Source organism: Sesamum indicum, linkage group LG3 (assembly GCF_000512975.1).
Source record: "Sesamum indicum cultivar Zhongzhi No. 13 linkage group LG3, S_indicum_v1.0, whole genome shotgun sequence".
In the NCBI taxonomy this organism is placed as follows: domain Eukaryota; kingdom Viridiplantae; phylum Streptophyta; class Magnoliopsida; order Lamiales; family Pedaliaceae; genus Sesamum; species Sesamum indicum.
In genome coordinates, this window is record NC_026147.1 from 5,608,307 (window position 1) to 5,615,677 (window position 7,371).

A 7,371-nucleotide genomic window follows, 5' to 3' on the forward strand; every position below is an offset into this window, starting at 1 on the left:
TACCTACAAGTTAGTATAAAAGGAAAACAAACTTGCTTTAATAAAACCGTGCAAAACAGCTAAATTCTGAACATTCTTAGAATTCGACGAAACTTAACCCAATCGTAGATCTAGAACCAAGAATTTGTGTGGTTAATATTACCTACAAGTTAGTGTAAAAGGAAAACAAATTTGCTTCTAATAAAATTTGTTGTATGTGCATATGTTTGTGTGTATATTAAAAACAACATACAAACTAAAATAAAAAAAAGGCAAAGAGGGAGTGAGGTGGTGGGAATTGGGCCCCACCTCCACTCTCAACTCTCTCTCTCTCTACTTATATATATATATATACATATTATTTTTATATATATAATATTATTATTATTTTATTTATTTAATTAAACTTTTCTCAAAATACCATTTACGTCCTTCCTAATTTTCTTAATTAATATAAATTGTCCCAAAATATTATAACGAACGCCAATTTAATCCATTCAAGTGTTATTATATTTCAACTATGGCCCATAATTTATTTACCAATTAACTAAGTTTCATAAAAATTTACCAATTGATCCCCCAATTATATATTATAATTTTTGGGCGTCACAGTAGGATCCTCACGAATGATTTTTAGTAGTTGAGATATCCAACTTTGTCCTATACATGCCTCACCCCCCGTACGTCTGATCGTTCGCCCTTGGTGATTTTCGGGGATTCTCAGAGGCAGTTTGGAGGTATGTTTTGATTTGATAACTACCTTACGCTCTTACCGTCTTTTATCTCACGAATGCAACAGATTTGGCAGCATGAGATACTTGGTATACCTATGTATGCGGTCACTCGAAAGTTGAAAGCCTTGAAACCTATTTTCTGTGAATTAAGAAGGGAGAAAGGGAACTTTTCGCATAACGTCCAGCTTGCAGAAAGGTTTCTTGACATGGCGCAGAATCTGGTAAATTTGAACAGACATGATGAGCTTCACATATATTTGGAGCATTGTTGTCGATTAGTGTATGCAAAAGTAGCCAAGTTGGAACAGAACATGTTACAACAGAGGGCAAAGATGCAGTGGATGAAGGAAGGAGATTAGTGCACACGTGCATTCTTTAGCAAGATTGCACATCGACGTGCAGTGAAGATGGTGTTACAGATTAACGATGGTCATGGAGTCACCCAGACCGATCCTGATGCAGTGAGTGAGGGGTTTGTCTCTTATTATCAGTCCTTACTTGACGAAAATCGACGATGGGAAGTGCTGGATCTGCGGTTTTTGCGGCCTTGGGCGCGACATCTTGTGGATGAGGACGAAGCCTCGCAGCTTATCAAACCCTTCACGGCTGAGGATGTGAAACTGACAATGTTCGATATAGCAGAGGACAAAGCTCCAGGGCCGGATGCCTATTCGTCGGGGTTTTTTAAAGCTGCATGGACAATCGTGGGTGATGAAGTCACTAGAGCTGTCTTGGATTTCTTTGCTACAGGAAAACTTTTAAAGCAGGTCAATTGTACGCTCTTGGCGGTTATTCCCAAGGTACACTCCCCTATTACTGTAGCTGACTTTCGTCCCATTTCTTATTGCAATGTGATTTATAAGGTTATTGCTAAGCTAGTGGTCCAACGTTTGAGTGTGGCTTTGGGCAAGCTTGTTAGTCCTTGTCAGGCGATTTTCATACCTGGCAGGAGTATTGAGGATAACATCGTGATGGCACAAGAGTTATTCATCGGATATAATGAGAAGCGATTACCTCAACAGTGTACTTTGAAAGTGGACATACGTAAAACATATGATATTGTGGAGTGGGATTTCCTCCTTGCCACACTTCAATTATTTGGGTTCCCAGTCATATTTATGAGATGGATTGAAGAGTGTATTACAACACCATCATTCTCGGTGGGCTTGGGAAGGCACACGGTTTTTTTGCAGGCTCAAGAGGGCTTCGCAAAGGTGATCCTCTATCTCCATACCTCTTTGTCCTTGTTATGGAAGTAATGCACTTGGTTTTTCTCCAAATTATTGAGCAAGATGGACGCTTCCAATTTTATTGGAAATGTGAAACCTCCAATATCTTCCAATTGGGTTTCGTCGATGATGTTATCTTTTCAGTCGAGCAGCGGCGGACTCTATACGTGTATTCAAGGACGGATTGGATCGCTTTGGTGATTGGTCGGGGCTTGAGTTCCATACTGTCCCGAGCGGCTCAAGGAATGAAAGAGGAGCTGCTGATGATGCTTGAGTTCCAGGAGGGACAACTGTAGATGAGGTATTTAGGACTCCCCTTAATATCATCTAGACTTTTGATATCTGATTGCCTACCCTTGCTGAATAAAATTGAGTCTCGTATTGCTGGATGGGAGGGGTTGGCCTTATCATAGGCAGGATGAGTGCAAATTATTAAATCTGTGCTTTCGTCCCTTAGTATTTATTGGTCTTCGGCTTTCATTCTTTTTTGTTAAAATCCTTATTTGACTAAGCTTGAAAACATTAGCTTGATTGAACTGCTTTCGACGTACTTGCAGGATATAGTGAAACGCCTCTCCTGCAATGGAAGTAAACATGTTAGTAACAGAACCTTCTTCAAAAAGGTGAAATTGAAAAATGCTTACGGAAGTTCCTATGGAAAGGCACAGGGAATAGTGGGTATGCTAAAGTTGCTTGGAGGGAGGTGTGTAAATCGAAAGATGAGGGGGCTCAAGGATTGAAAGATATTGGGACAATGAATCGGGCCCTCATGTGTAAAAAATTGTGCGATGTTATTCGTTGTGACAGGACATCCATTTGGGTGGAATGGTTACACTAAAGACGACTTCAGGACTCCTCTATTTGGACTATATCTGAAAATAGAGGCACATGGTGTTGGAAGAAACTTATACGGTTAAGGGCATGGCTGCGATCGGAGGTTGTTTACCGCATCGGTAATGGGTGAGATTTTTATTTATGGAGGGACCCTTGGCACTATCTAGGCTCTCTTATTCAGAGAGTTCCCCATGGACCTATTGTTACGGGATTGCAGGAATCCAATAGGTTGTGGGCTATCATTCACGAGGGTCAGTGGCAATGGCCTTCTATCACTGACTTCAAATGTCTAAAGATCTTGCAGGTACTACCTGTCATTCACGGAGGTAATGACCGAATTTTGTGGCGATTCTCGGGCAATATTGTCACCACACAAGCCCTCTATCGCTTATTTGATCCCCCAGGTCCAAAAGTAGGCTGGTATTCACTACTTTCTGGACCTCTAAAAATTTCTCGGCACATGTTCATTCTCTGGCTCGCTATTCAGGAAAAGCTTGGTACAACGGACAAGCAATGGTTATCACATTTAGGAGGATGCGTCCTATGTACTGAGGACAACTTGGAGACATACACACATTTGTTCTTTCATTGTCAGTATAGTAGACGTTGTTTGACTATTATTAAATGAACTATTCGATTTCTCTGGCCTAACAGATAGTGGCGGATGGATATTGAATGGGATTCTAGGAAGTGGAGGGGCAAACACATTATTAACATGACATACCGTGCGCTACTTAGGGCATGCGTTTATCACATTTGGAGGGAACACAACATGAGACGGTTCGAGCACACTTCGAGATCGCCGGCTACGTTAGCTACCTTAATCATAGAGGATGTTAGACTACGGATTCTTAGCAAAAATCTTCCTAGCTCTGTTAGCTCTAGTGCACTTTATAGATTATGGCGTATCCCTTGGCCTATCGAGGGATAACATATCATACGAGCACTGTTGTATTATACCTCATTTTTCCATTTATAAAATTTACCTCTCCCAGAAAAAAAAAAAAAACTTGATTGTACTTGTTTGGCCTTGAAAATTAATTATGTACATGTGAAAACATTATTGGTGTCCCCAGCCTGGAATTAATGGTTTCTTTCACAATATTGACAGATAAAATTTTGTTACATGGTGTTTTGTGCAGCTTGTGACAATATTTCTTATTGCACGCTCATCAGATCCCTTCATTTGTTTTAGCATTCTGGGAATCCAAATTAATTATTTCACAAAGTGCTCATAACATGGGATACAATACATATTGATTGTGGTCACGAGGTCTAGTCCCTTGGGTGCATGGTTCAGATGTTTAGAAATAGCCTGTAACCATTGAGAAGAGGTGAGATTGCTGGGTATCCCTAGGGGGAAATTTCGACGGCCAAATTAGTATATTCTTATTTTAAAGGGATACAATATATTTTGTCAAATTTTCAAATATCCACCATGTGCAATCAAATAATTTATTAAAAAATCTTCTACGTATCTAAATTAAAAAGTTTCTTGTCCAAACTCTACTCGATCAAACCTGAACTAATGTATACAGTTTAGGAAAAGTGATCAATTACAAATAAATTAGTTCGAATAAACTAGGCCCGAACAAGAATTTATACATAGTTACGTGGTAATATTTCATTTGTTTCATTATGTCTAAGTTATATATATGGTTAGTTCAACTTGCTACCTACTCTTGTTACCTAGCTTGGAAAACATTGGCATTTTGTTGGCTTAAATAAGTTTTTACTAATTGACAGAACCAACATTGCTGGCAATTAGTATGCCAGCTTATATTATGTCAATTAACAAGCAACAACTTGCCATTGTCTATTAATTGTTTTTTCGATGACGTCCATTAATTATAATTTACTAATATTTTTATTTTTATTTGAATTATTATTTGGCCGTACGTGCTTCATGTGATCAGAGTTCATATAATATATATAGATATAGATATATATATATAGTCAAGGGACACTATAAAAAAATAATTTTATTGGAACTACTTTTGAAACGGTTTTTTTTTTAAAATTTGTAACATCTTTTCTTTTTATAACGGCTAGGCTTACCGCAGCTAAACGAGGCGTTACAAAATATATGTAACAGCTTGCACAAAAGTTGTTACAAATTATAACGGCTTTTTATGACAATCACAGTCTGGTGTAGCCGTTACAAAACTAGTAACATGAAAAAAAATTAAGTTGGAACAGCTTTTCTGACTGCTAGGTTGGATTTGGTATAAATATTATTGTAACGGTCTTTGTAACATATTTAGGTTTGGAACGTTTTTTGTAATACTCTATGTAACTGTTTGTATTATATTTGTATAAGTTTTTGTCACTGCATTTGTAACTTTTTTTTTTCATTTATTTTGTTATGGTTCTTGAAACGGCCTGGGTTTTAATTTTTAACTGTTTTTTGAACATTCTTTGTGACGGTCAGACAATTATACATTTTATCGGTGTATTACAAAATTTATTATATTTTTAATATATTTTAATATTTATTCTATTTAATTTTATTTAAAATTTGTTTTATATATTTTAAAATTTTATTTTATTTAATATATTTTAAATTTTATTTTATTTAATATACTTTAAAATTTATTTTATTTAATATATTTTAAAACTTATTTTTATAAAATTAAGTAAATATTTTTTTATAAAATACACATAATATAAAAATAATAATAATTCAATTATAAAAATTAAAATATTATTAAAAAATTATATTTTTACAAAATACCAAAAAAAATCCTAGTCTAAACTATTATCCCCAGCGGCCGCGTGTTCGTCGTCATCGTCATCGCCGTCGGGTGTCGGGGGATCAGCTGGAAGCTCGAGCGCTAGATAATCGGGCCAGGTGGGATCAATGCTTCTGATGTAGCGCTCGAGTGCCAACACTCGATCATCTATGTCGGGGCGTTGCGGCGGCTGTGGTGGCGAGGGCGAGGGAGCAGTCAATTGGGTCGCCTGGGATGGTCCAGCAATCGAGTGGTGGGCCTCAGAGCTGAGATCGGATACTCAGTCCCTCTTTCGACCACCCGCTGCTGACATCCAGACCTGTTGCTTGTCAGGGTCCACGGAGTGTTGAAAGGACAATGGCGGAGGCTCTTCATTGCTGTTCTGTTGTCAATGACGTTCTTTCATCATCCTCAAGAACGTCTCCCGTGAACATATTAAATAATTAGATTAAAAAATATAATAAAATTAAAAGAATAAATTACGAAAAAAATTTTAATTACTACTCCGACCTCCAGCCCTCGGGCCACTCCACTGGCCGTCCTCCTTCTTTTTGTAGACCTTCTCGAGCACCTCCATCTGAGTGACAGGGTGTCCGAGTTGTATCTCCCATTCAAAACTTAATTTAAACAATGATTAAAAATAAAAATAAATAAATAAAATTAAAAATATGATTTGAAATACTTACCACCTTCCGCTTATGCGCCCCAACAAATGACGACCCCTCGCGGTAGACGGTCGTAGCTGCTTTCCCTTGGTAATTATGGGACAACATTTTAGGTATATCTAGCCCGGCTATTATTACAATCAATAAACATATATCAACTTATTGGTTCCTATCCTTGATATTAATGGTTTGGGATAATTTTCCTTCTCATATCTTAATTATGTTTTTATTTCAATTTTAATATAATAAATTTTCAAATCATCAGATTTGATACTTAATATTTATAGTCTTTTTATCATTATTACTATCGTCCGTTATTTGACCGTCACATCTAACAGTCAATCCTATTTCGAAAGAGAAAATAAACAGAGTTTTGCAATGAAAAAACATGTTTGGTTGTTTTATCCCAAAAAGAAAAAAAATAATAATCTACCCTTCAAAGGCTTCAAGATTTGTAAATACCGATGAGTTTTTGTACATAATTGGAGAGCTTGTTGTTGTAAATTACCAATAAACATCTTGCTATTGTCTATTATTTTGGTGACATCCATTGACTTTTATGTATATACCTTTTTAATATAATAGCATATTAAGAAATATAAGGATGTAAGATTAAATTTTATGTCTAACAGGCACTTCATACAAATAATATTAGCTTACAGTAGACCAATATTTTAAAATTCAGTCTGGGCCGATCGTCAGGGACCATATGAATCATCACTCGATTCATAAAACGGTTTGGTTCAACTAATAAAAACGAATTAGTCTCAAAATCGTTCTATTTTTCAAAAACTGTTTGAATCGTGGGTTGAACCGCCGACACAATTGGCTCAATCCGAAATCAAGTGAACCGTTGCTTCACTAACTTTTCTAAAATTTTAAAAAATGATAAACTTTAAAATTGAACTCTGGACACATTTTATATGAACAATGACAAAAACACCAACAAATCAACTCCCATATCATAATAATTATTTGAATTATACATTAACAAATGAACAAACTGATTAAGCCCATAATCTAATTAAATTTTTATCTCCTATGATTAACTAAATCGCAATTTAAATCATAATCGATAAACTAAGATTAAATATTATCTTAAGAAGGGGATGTTGTAAAATTGTGCACAGCGGAACCATGAGTCTTTAATTGTGAATTATTGAATGAGAGATGAAGGCAGAAGAAATGAGAACTGCAG